At 45.0% G+C, this 12,786-nt stretch overlaps 1 protein-coding gene across 3 annotated transcripts in view; it reads right to left on the reverse strand.

The window, feature by feature from the left end:
* TTK (TTK protein kinase) overlaps positions 1-12,786 on the reverse strand; it is a 111,923-nt gene that overhangs the window by 73,482 nt on the left and 25,655 nt on the right. The gene's annotated exons all lie outside the window — the stretch shown is intronic.

Below are 12,786 nucleotides of genomic sequence, written 5' to 3' on the forward strand. Positions count from 1 at the left end.
TGTTGTGTACTCCCAGTAGGTAGGCTGCTGATATTGTGACATTGGGAGAAATGCACTATAGTTCCATAGCTTCAACGATTCTATGCACAGGGAGGGTGACCTAGCACCTCCCTGTAGGTTTATGTAATACATGCAGATCATATTGTCTGTCATGACTTTTGCGTGTTTGCCTTCAATGAGCGGGAGGAAGCGAGCGTATGTGTTTCTGATCACTCTGAGTTCAAGCACAATCTCATTATCATTGCCAGATGAGAAATGGCCTTGAGGGATAACTTCCTCCTCAACTTCAGCCTCCTGTTCCTCCCTTGTCTTTTCAGGGTGTTCAGAAGCCCTCAAAGCAGCAACTGAAGGACAGTGTCTCTTTGGTTGCTGGTAGGCCACACTAGAACGATGGGAGGCCTGTTGTATTTGAGCCTGACAGGAACTCCAGTATGGCCATTGACATAGAAAGGGATCCAGTGGTTGATACCAGGGCTGTCCAAATCAGAGAGGTTGTGGATCAGGACGACAATATGACTGAGATCCATAGTGAAATTAGGCACCTTTTGTAAGGTGAGAAGAGAGGCAGGAAACCAAGTTCTCTTGCTCACTTTCTGATGTGGAAGATGAAAAGGGTGGTGTGAGGCAAGAAGTCATCAGCAAGTCAAGGTTCTGGGTGAACTCTCTTCCAGGGCCTTGGTACTGAGCAGACGCAAAACCGGTGCATCAGACACCAAAAGATCTGTCATGCACCAGAAGTCTAGTGGTGATGAAGGGAACAGTATCAGTGGTGGTTTTAGGTGCCGAGAGGCCTGTACTGACATGGTTGGTGATGTGGACCTGATAAGTATGGTCTGTCGCTGCCTGGAGTACCACAGGTGGTACTGATGTCCATGGTCGTACTGAAGGAGCCTTGACAAAACTGATGCTTCCTTGTCAGTGCCCATGGGGTCCATAGGCAACCTGACGCACACTGTTAGGAGGGTACAGTGAGACCACTGGATACCGGATTTATGGTGGTGATGGTAACGATGATACTGATCGAGTGGGGGAGATAGTTTTCAGCTTGATCTGGGCTTGCTATGGGAATTCAAGGATCTTTTCTTAGAGGCCTCACATAAGTGGCTTACAGGCATCTCCTGGAGCTCATCTCCCTTGGAAGTAGAGGGTTGTGGTGAGGTTTCCTGACGCTGCTCAGGTGGCTGAAGGGCTGACTCCATAAGTAGGAGTTTTCTTCAGTTGCGGACACAAACCACACTTCTGTGGGGTATTTCTCTCTTCCAGACAGCAAACGCATTGAGTGTGTCCATCTGTCACTGGGATAGATTCCTTGCAACTGAGGCATTTCTTGAAGCCTGGGGAGCCAGGATATGCTTCCATGCTGATGACAAGTTCTACTCGATAACAATCCAAAGCACTGCAGTCTGATGCACATTCATTTTCATCTTCTGAGTCAGATGCCACCAACAGAAGGTTGATTTTCTGTTTCCGTGATTCAGGTTCTGTAGTTTCTGCATCATGTTGCTCTTTTAAGACTTCTGAAAGCATGTTCCACATCTCTTCCCTCTCAGATTTTGGAAGGCACTTCAGATTCTTAAACCTTGGGTCGAGTGCTGCAGCTATCTTTAGAAATCTCACTTTGTGTTTTGTCAAATATGCAGTGAAAGTGTTCTTAAATCAAACAACGTGTGCTGGGTCATCATCCGAGATTGATATAACATGAAATACATGGCAGAATGCGAGTAAAATACAACCAGGAGACATACAATTCTCCCCCAAGAAGTTTAGTCATAAATGTAAACAACATTTTTTTTTTAATATAAAAACAAGCATCATCAGCATGGAAGCATGTCCTCTGGAAAGGTGGCTGAAGCATGAAGGGGCATACAAGTGTTTAGCATCGCTGGCATGTAAATACCTTGCAACAAAAGCTACAAAAGTGCTATGTGAACACCTGTTCTCTCTTTTAGGTGACATTATAAATAAGAAGTGGGCAGTATTATCTCCCATAAATATAAACAAACTTGTTTGTCTTAGCAATTGGCTGAACAAGAGGTAGGACTGAACAGACTGGTAGGCGCTAAAGTTTTACATTGTTTTGTTTTTGAGCGTAGTAATGAAACCAAAAAAACCCCCAAAATTTGTAAATTGCACTTTCATGATAAAGAGATTGCACTACAATACTTTTAAGAGATGAATTGAAAAATACGATCTCTTTTATTTTTTTAAAAGTAAATTATTTTTATTACAAGTATTTGCAAAGTGAGCACTTTGTATTCTGTATTGTAATTGAAATCAATATATTAGAAAATATAAAAAACATCCAAAAATATTTATAATAAATTTCAGTTGGTATTCTATGGTTTAACAGTATGATTAATAGCGATTAATTTTTTTAATCGTGATAACTTATGTAATTAACTCAAAAAAGAGTAAACTGCAATTAGTTGACAGCCCTAGTAAAAATTAAGAATCTGAATACATGTATGTTAAGCTATATCATTGCTTAAATGAATGTTTACATAGTGTCATCCTGGTTAGCAATGAGTCCCAAGTTTAGTATAAAGTTTATATTAATTTCAAATCAACATGTTTGAATACCAACAAACGAGAATGAATCTTTAAGAAAGGAGTGCAATGCAAAACAAGATTAAAATCTATGATTAAATCAAGGTTTCCTGCTTGATTATTTAAATCAAGATATTTAAATCAAACCACCATGCCCTGGATGGTTGAGACAATACAGCAAAAAGAAAAAGCAGCATCTTGAGAATGAAGTCATTAGATTACCTGTAAATAAAGTTATAAGATTGACAAGTCAGTAACAAGGAACTAGTTTTTTTTTTTTTAAATGTGGTTCAATTAAATTCACATTCATAGGTTTTTAGGTCATTTGTGCAATAGAATACTTCTAATCTGTTGTACTTAAAAGTTCTGACTTTGAAAAAGGAAACTGTCATCCTAGAATTCTGAGTGTATTGCTTCACTTACTTCCCAGATGAAATTTATTTAGTTCAGAAATAAAATAAGAAAGCAACCTTTCCTGAATGCCAGTCCAGAAAACTCAACGTCAATCTGAAAGTTTTTTCTGACTCATAGGATCACCAAACGTGTGCAGAATCTTTATTTGGAATTTATCTAACAGTTTTATTCATAATGACCAAACCAGAAAATAATTTGGCTTAGTTTTACCTGTGCTAAAAGGGCAGGAGTAGTTGTAAAACCCAACAGACCACGTTTATCACTAAAAGGGCTAGGGGACTGCTACCTCCCTATATCGTCATATAAAAAGGCGGAACATAGCTTTTTTCTCTTCCAGCCTCCTGTGGCCCACAGATTGGACTGGGTAGACTGAAGGAAGAGAGTGCACTACCATGAAGGGCAGCACAAATCCACCTTGAAGTACCCTGTGGCACCATGGAACTGCACCAACCCTCTCTCAGGGCTATGGCTGAATGCCATAAAAGCCTAGTTTAGCCCAGAGTGAGATTATGAATCAGAATACTCTTAGCGAGCCAGAGCAGTTGAGTGATGTTTTTATCTTTAAAGAAAGTCACTTTTCAGACTAAGACTGCATTTTCAGCAGGAAAATAGATGCTGTAAAGTAAAACACTCTTGTATGAAAACATCCCATAGCCAAATGATATAATCAAACAACAGGTGGAGCTGGTAGATATAAAGGTCAATTTAATCCCAAATACTCCTTGACACCATTTTTAATTTCTGTAATTTACTCAGATTCTATGATGAGTGAAATATAAGTGATGAGAGAAATATAAACAGTAGCTTTGACATTAATATCTTACCTATTGCAGAGCCATTTGTACTCATTTATGTGTGCAGTAGTTCTACATATATTGCCAGTGTTCCCAAAATAAGGTACACCTCTACCCCAATATAATGCTGTCCTCAGGAGCCAAAAAATCTTACCGTGTTATAGGTGAAACCATGTTATATCGAACTTGCTTTGATCCACCCACCCCACCCCCGGAGCACTGCTTTACCATGTTATATCGGGTTGCGTTATATGGGGGTTGAGGTGTATAAGGTCTTCAGTTTGGTTTATTTATTATATAGCACCATTAGTGTGAATGGCACTTTGACAAATCACTCTGCCATGAATATTTTATAGTCCAATTTAAACAGAAAAGTAAAGTGAGGAAGTTATATCATTACACAAATGCACATTTTTTTCTTAGATGCAGGTGGCAACGTTAGTAAGACAGAGAGTCTTCTGTCAAATATTACAAATGGTAGCCAGTCTGGAGTGAGGCGTTCCACACTAAGCCTTCTCACTATTGAGAATCTCCAAAGCTTAAGAAAACTTATGGCTATTTTAGCACTTTGCCAAAATGTATCTGCCTGATGAGATACAGTAGATTATATTACCATGTTGCAGAACAAGAACAATAAATTGCTGTGATGCACACTGCTAGACAACCATTATATGTGCATTTATATATATGCACATATACTGGTTGTCTAGCAATGACAGGAAAAGGAGATGAAAGGAGAAAAATTTAATAGAGCCTAACCAGAAGCAGGAAGATAATTCCTTCCCTAAAAACAGTAGCCTATCTACCTTAAGGGCTTCTGAGGCAGGATTCACCTAAAAACTGATGAAAGTCTGCATCAGCTCTTGGTTGTCTGGTACAGTCAGTACTCTTTGTACAAGTTGTAAACACAAAGGGTTATGGGCAGAGTGCTTTGATTTAAATCAGTAATTTTAATCTTGATTTAAATCTGCAAGCAAGAAACTTTGGATTTAATCATTGATTTTCATCTTGTTTAGTTTAGCATTTGTATTCTTTCTTTTTATTATAGAAAGGTTTGTTCTCATTGGTTGGTATAACATCTTGACTTGCAACTAAAAATAACTTCTTCTCTGTAGGAAAGACACCACCTACATTTCCACTAGAGCTTATGCCCCCTTCTGGGCTAAAAGAGGAAGTCTGCTAAAGAGAAGGAGAAAAGTAAAGCAGTGTAGAGGACACCTTCCTCATCCCATCCACTGGAGCATCTTTAACCTATGGTTTCAGATCCAAGTAGCCCCTGGGAAGGTGGCAATTGAAATTGGAGGAAGCAAATGTGGATATCAGTGATAAAGTCAGAGAGAATAATAAGACGACTTCTTGGAGGGAGTAAGCCTTTGGATGTATTAGAATCCAATTTCACTAGCCCATCTAGAAATTTAGGTGGCCTGAAACCTGGGTATTTGAGACATGCAAGTTTTCTTCCCAGATGAGCAGGGGGAATCCTTTATGAGCAGTTTCCTCTTCGTTCTGAAAATTCAGGTACACCACCACAGCTCTATTTTCCAACATGGTTTGGACATGGCTGCACAAAGTTATGCTGGTCCAGCCATAGCTATCAGAAAAAAACTTGTCTCCTCGGGCCCCCCCAATTCACAATTGTGGAAAAAGAAACAGAAGAGTCAGAACTATTTTAACTGCAGTCACCTTGACCGTAGAAGAGTTAGTTTTGGATCTTAGCTTGCAGAAGAACATGGGTGGAATTGGGTCCAATCAGACTTATACTTCACTGGGTATTTGCTAAAGGAGAATGAACAAATTGAGGACTTAGCTTTGCATCATTTGAAAAGCTGGAGTGGAGAGGTTTAAGACTTCTTTGAGAACTGAAACTAGGCCGCCACTAAGGAACCTTGTAAGGAAGAACAAGGAGGCAGATCTTATATTAAATTTCTCCTCCCAGTTAGATCCTGTAGGCTCTATAAAACCTTGAGTGAAAAACTTCAGGATGACAGTAACTAGAATGATGGAAAATCCTGTCTCATTTTACAGAGGCTGTTGACTGCTAAGAAACTGAGAACAGTCTATATTTCCATCAGTCACTAATAGCTGACCTGGAGATGACCAAACATAGCTGCTCACACAGTTTGATGGTTCTGCTTTTCAGATGAGAATCTCAGAATGGACACCCTTCTAGAGGAAGGTAGATGACTTCAATTTAGAAAACATGAGCAAGTTCCATCTTGGTCATGGAAAGAGAGATTCTGGTAGATTTTATGGAGATATCCAAGCAGTGGTATGCACACAAGAACAAGGAAACACAGCCTGCCATGGCCATTTCTGAAATAAGGAGACTGACCAAGACATGTTGCAAAAAAACATCTCCCTCTAAGATAGCTAACCTGCCTCTTCCTGGATTTGTTTTTATTTCAGTTGAGAGTTGTTTAGAAGTTTGTCAGAGATATTAATTATGAGTTAAAAACTACAGGGCGTGAGGGGAGATGATTGACCTAAAATACTTTTTGGATTGGCTACCCTGAGCTTGATTGAAAGATGGGAGACACTTCTTTGTACTTGTGGAAAAAGCTTCACAGAAAACTTAAGTCTTTACACACATTAAACATTTCCATAGAAAAGTTTTCTGCGGACAAGATTTATCTCTCAGACTTCTAGGCAGTGAAGCAGTATTAAGAGTCTCTCCTATCTCATATGAAGTGTGACAAAGTTCTTCCTCTACCTTGGTGGGTCCTGCGCTTATTGGCAGATTTGCTCACCTCAGTGATCTTCCCCACAGTCTGGGTCAACTCCTCCTGTGTCTGATCAGGAGTTGGGAGGTTTGGGAGGAACTCGGGCCCGCCCTCTACTCCAGGTTCCAGCCCAGGGCCCTATGGATTGCAGCTGTCTATAGTGCCTCCTGTAACAGCTGCATGACAGCTACAACTCCCTGGGCTACTTCCACATGGTCTCCTCCAAACATCTTCTTTATCCTCACCACAGGACCTTCCTCCTGGTGTCTGATAACACTTGCACTCCTTAGTCCTCCAGCAGCACAGCCTCTCACTCTCAGCTCCTTGTGCCTCTTGCTCCCAGCTCCTCACACACACTTCCTCTCCTCTGGCTCCTCCTCGCCTGTCTGGAGTGAGCTCCTTTTTAAACCCAGGTGCCCTGATTAGCCTGCCTTGATTGGCTGCAGGTGATCTAATCAGCCTGTCTGCCTTAATTGGTTCTAGCAGGTTCCTGCTTACTCTAGCGCAGCCCCCGCTCTGGTCACTCAGGGAACAGAAAACTACTCATCCAGTGACCAGTATATTTGCCCTCTACCAGACTCCTGTACCCCACTGGTCTGGGTCTGTCACATATCCCTCCTCCCTGCTCAACACCAAGGGGTTGGGCAGCTTGGGAAGCCAGACAGTGCATACATGACAAGCCATCGGCATTGCCGTGACAGCTCCCTGCTCTGTGTTGCACACGGAACTGGAAAGATTGGAGGGATAAGAAGCACCTGGTCACCCTTGTGTTCTTCTCCTTGTTCCGCTGCATCCGTCGAAGAGGGGCATGGTCGGTCACGAGGACAAATCTGCACCCGAGCAAGTAGTAGCGCAATGCTTCCATGGCCCATTTTACGGCGAGGCACTCTTTCTCCACCACTGCATATTTTTGTTCCCTCAGAAGGAGTTCCTACTGAGGTAGAGAAATGGGTGTTCCTCCTCCGCGACCATCTGTGATAGAATGGCCCCCAACCCTACTTCCGATGCATCTGTCTGCAGGATAAATTCCTTGGTGAAATCAGGGGCTATCAGTACTGGGTTACTGCAGAGGGCAGTCCGTAGGTCTGTGAATGCTTCCTCTGCTGTGTCAGACCATCTCACCAGATCATGTCCTCGGGCTTTCACTAGGTCTGTCAGGGGGCTTGCCCTTGTGGCAAAGTGGGGGATAAATCGTCGGTAATACCCCACTGCACCTAGGAATGCCCGGACTTGTTTCCTGCGATGTGGCCGGGCCAATTTTGGATGGCCTCCAACTTGTTCACTTGGGGTTTTACCAGACGTTTTCCCACAATGTAGCCAAGATATTTGGCCTCTGTAAACCCTACAGGGCACTTGGCAAGGTTTGCTGTAAGGCCAGCTCATCTGAAGGCATCAAGGACTGCCTCCACCTTCTCTAGGTGGTTTCCCCGTCTGCGGTATGAATGACCACATCGTCCAAGTAGGCAGCAGCATAACTGTTATGCGGGCGTAATAGCTTGTCCATGAAGCACTGAAAAGTAGCTGGGGCCCCATGTTGTCCAAAAGGGAGGACAGTATATCGAAAAAGACTCTGGTGTAGAAAACGCAATCTTTTCTTTTGCGTCTTCCTCAAGGGGAATCTGCCAGTACCCCTTTGTCAAGTCTAGAATAGTCAAATACCAGGCATTACCAGACGGTCCACTAGCTCATCTATGCGAGATATGGGGTACACGTCAATCTGGGATACTTCATTTAGTCGCCGGAAGTCGTTGCAAAATCTTGTGGTGCCATCAGGTTTGGGCACCAGTACAACTGGGCTGGACCATTGACTGTGGGATTCTTCAATGATCCCCAACTCCAGCTATTTTTTTACTTCTGCTTTTATTTCCTCCCTTTTGGTCACTGGCACCCGATAGGGTCTCATTGTTATTCTGGCCCCAGGGTTTGTGACTGTCCTAAACAGATGGTTATGGGTTAATGTCTCTTTTACCTGTAAAGGGTTAAGAAGCTCAGTAAACCTGGCTGACGCCTGACCAGAGGACCAATCAGGGGACAAGATACTTTCAAATCTCGGTGAAGGGAAGTCTTTGTTTGTGCTTTTTGTTTTGGGGGTTGTTCGCTCTTGAGACAAAGAGGGACCAGATGTACAACCAGACTCTCCAAATCTTTATGAATCAGTCTTTCATGTTTCAAGCTTGTAAGTAGCCAGGCAAGGCGGATAGTCTTATGGTTTGTTTTCTTTCAACTTGTGAATGCTTTTCCTTTTGCTGGAAGGATTTTTACCTCTGTTTGCTGTAACTTTGAATCTAAGGCTGGGAGGGGGTGGAGGTCCCTCCAGTCTATATGAATCTGAATACCCTGTAAGCATTTTCCATCCTGATTTTACAGAGATAATTTTTACTTTTTCTTTCTTTAATTAAAAGCTTTCTTTTTTAAGAACCTGATTGATTTTTTCCTTGTTTTAAAATCCAAGGGATTGAGTCAGAACTCACCAGGGATTGGTGGGGGAAAAGGAGGGGGGGGAGGTCAATTCCTCTTTGTTTTAAGATCCAAGGAGTTTGGATCAGTGTAGCCTTTCAGGGTAACCCAGGGAGGGGAAAGTCTGGGGGGAAAAAGAGGGGAAGGTTAATTTCTCCTTGTTTTTAGACCCAAGGGGTTAGGGACTTGGGTTCCCCAGGGAAGGTTTTGGGGGAACAGAAGGTGTGCCAGACACAGACTTCTGGCTGGTGGCAGTGTACCAGATTTAAGCTAGGAATTAAGCTTAAAAGTGATCATGCAGGTCCCCACTTTTTGGACGCTAAAGTCCGAAGTGGGGAAAAAACCCTTGACAGTGATGATGTGGTGATATGTCTCGGTTGTTCGACCTGGTTTTGTTGAGAACACATCTTGGTTCCGGAAGATCATCTCAGACACCACATTCTTCTGGTCTGATGTTAAATCAGGAGACACTCTCACCTGTTTGGCAGGCTTGTTTTCGTGGGTTAGGTCTTTTTGGACAGTTATGCAAGCCTCTTGTGCATGCCAGGGTTTCAGAAGGTTGACGTGATAAATCTGTTCTTGTTTTCGGCGTCCTGGCTGCCGCACCTTCTAGGTTACTTCCCCCACAGCTTCAAATCACCTCATCGGGTCCCTACCATTGGACCAGAAGCTTGCTTTCTGCCGTGGGTACCAACGCCATCACCCAATCTCCTGGTTGAAACTGTCGGACTTTTGCCTGGCAATTGTAATGGGTTCTCTGGGCCTCCTGTGCCTTTTCCAAATGATCCCGTACAATAGGGGTGACCCGGGCTATCCGGTCTTGCATCTGTATTACACGTTCTATTATATTTCTCCCCTCACTGGGTTCCTCTTCCCAGATCTCTTTGGCGATATATAGTAAGCCACGGAGGTGACACCCACATAATAACTCGAAGGGGGAAAACCCAGTTGAGGCCTGAGGTACCTCCCGGATAGCGAACATAAGATAGAGCAGTAGGGTGTCCCAATCCTTCTCATCCCGACTTACCACCTTCCGTATCATAATCTTGAGGGTTCGGTTAAACCTTTCTACCAATCCATCAGTTTGTGGATGGTAGACTGAAGTTCTCAGGGTATGTATATGGAGCAGCATACAGAGGTCCTTTATTAGCTTTGACATAAATGGGGTTCCTTGGTCTGTTAAAATCTCCTTTGCTAGCCCCACTCGGGCAAAGATCCCCACCAGCAAGAGGCTGTGTTCCGCAGGGGGACAGCTTCTAGGTAGCGAGGAGCATAGTCCAAAACAACAAGTATATATTGGTGGCCCCAAGCCGTCTTCTCCAGGGGTCCCACTAGGTCCATGGCTATTCGCTCAAAGGGGACTTCTATGATGGGAAGGGGTACTAAAAGTGCCCTCAGGTGGGGACGGGGACTGTGCAGCTGACACTCCGGGCAGGACGCGGAGTACTTCCGCACTTCTTCATGTACTCTGGGCCAGAAGAACCGTCGTAGGACTTCTGCCAGGGTCTTCTCTACCCCCCATATGCCCCGCAAAAAGATGACTATGAGCAAGACTTAATACAGCGTTCTGGTGTTTTTGAGGTACTAGGATCTGCTGTACCTTCTGCTCCTGTACTGGTGCAACCCGGTATAAGAGATTCTTCTTCATTATGAACTAGGGTCCTGGTCCCTGAGTTTTCCCTTCCACAGGGATCACATCTATTTCAGTCACCTCCTTCCTAATGTTGTCGTACCTTGGGTCTTCAGCCTGGTCCCGTCCAAAATTTCCTCTCCCAGAGTTAATCTGCCCAAGATCTAGGGGCTCAGTCTCTGTTGCCTCTACTGGTTCAGAGGCGTTAGGGTGGTCAGACTCGGGTGCTTCTCCCTCCTGGGTGCCCTCCTTTTCAGCTGCTCGGGTCTGCCTACCTACAAGAGCGATCCTTGGGCTTTGAGTCAGTATTCGGGTTCCCAAGGCCTTAGCTGCCCTCCTTTCCTTTTTTGACTTTCTACCCTGTCCAGGAATGAAAAATAAATCTGGGGATATTTCAGAGAAGACTAGGGGTTGACAGTCTACTGTGCATGCCTCACTAACTTCAGGGTTCCCCTTTTCCTCCAATCTTTCTACTGGGTGTAAGTCTCCAAACCCTGGGAAGTCCCTCCCTATGAGTACCAGGTATGGGAGTTTAGGGACTACACCTGCTGCTACCTCAGTAGTGTTCCCCTGAATCTCGAGTTTTACTGGAATGGTAGGGTAATAACCAACTGTCCCATGGACGCATGTTATCCTTGTACGCTTAGCCCGCAGCAGCTGATTACACTTGACGAGCTTCCCCGAGACAAGCGTGATAGCACTCCCCGAATCAACCAGTGCCGTGGTCTCTACCCCATTTAGTTTCACTGGTCTGGTGTACGTATGTGGGGTTAGTGAGACCCCCACAAGGTGGATTAGGAAGCATGGGTCTGCCCAGTTCCCCAGGTTACACTGCGTAGGCTCCTCAGCATTAGGACACTGTGCAGCTATATGTCCCCACGCCCCACAGGCATAACATCTGTATGGAACCCTAGGTATTCCCAGGTCTCTTGGTTTGGGCTACCTAACATCATGACCCTCTTCTCCCTCCGTGCTATGACTCTTTGTGGCCTTTGGTGGGCCCTCAACCCTTCTCTTTTTCCACCTTGGCCCTCCTGGTGGCCCAGTCACCTGAGCTCTAGGGCTTGGTGCTACTAGTTTAACTCAGGGTGCCTCTTCCTTAACTGCTCGGGTCAGCTCCCTCGCTGTCCTTCGCCTCTCTACCAGTGCAACAACCTCATCATAGGTGGAGGGTTCGTTCTGGCTTACCCAGGCACGAAGGTCTGGCGGTAGTCCCCTCATGTATCAGTCGATGACCAGAACCTCCAGTATCTCTTCCAGATTCCAGGACTGTTCGCAACCACTTTCGTGCGAGATGGATGAAGTCATACAATTGGGACCGCCTGGTACCTCCACTCGTGATACCGCTGGGCCCGCACTGCAGTCGTTACCCCAGATCTGGCCAGAATCTCTGCTTTCAGCTGGGGGTAGTCTGCTGCAGCCTCTCTGGGCAGATCATAGTAAGCCTTCTGGGCCTCCCCACACAGGAATGGGGCAAGGATGCCAGACCACTGATCTCGAGGCCAGGCCTCCTGTAAGGCTGTCCCTCTCAAAGGCCAGAAGGTGTGCCTCTACATCATCCTCCCGTATCATTTTCTGCAGCCAATGGCTGGCCCATATGATCTGCGCCCTATCATGGCCACGGGTTCAGCTCTGTAAGGGTCTTTACCTGGTTTACCAGTTCCCGCAACATAGCTCGGTCTTGAGAAACCTGGTCCATCAGCAGGTGATTAGTCTCTTGCTGCAGCCGCACTGCCTCCTGTTGGGCAGCTGCCTGGACACAGGTAGCCTCCTGCTGGGCCGCTGTAGCTTGTATGAATGCTCGCATTACGTCATCCATTGCAGTGAAAAAAAAACAAACCCTCTACTATTTTTTTTTAAATCACCCTCCTTATGCCGTGCTGTGCACACTAGATCCCACTCCTGACACCAGTTGTGAAAAAGTTCCTCCTCTACCTTGGTGGGTCCTGTGCTTATTGGCAGATTTGCTCACCTCAGTGATCTTCCCACAGTCTGGGTCAACTCCTCCTGTGTCGGATCAGGAGTTGGGAGGTTTGGGGGGAACTCGGGCCCGCCCTCTACTCCAGGTTCCAGCCCAGGGCCCTATGGATTGCAGCTGTCTATAGTGCCTCCTGTAACAGCTGCATGATAGCTACAACTCCCTGGGCTACTTCCACATGGCCTCCTCCAAACACCTTCTTTATCCTCACCACAGGACCTTCCTCCTGGTGTCTGATAACGCTTG

This window comes from Gopherus flavomarginatus, chromosome 4 (genome assembly GCF_025201925.1).
Source record: "Gopherus flavomarginatus isolate rGopFla2 chromosome 4, rGopFla2.mat.asm, whole genome shotgun sequence".
Taxonomy (NCBI): domain Eukaryota; kingdom Metazoa; phylum Chordata; order Testudines; family Testudinidae; genus Gopherus; species Gopherus flavomarginatus.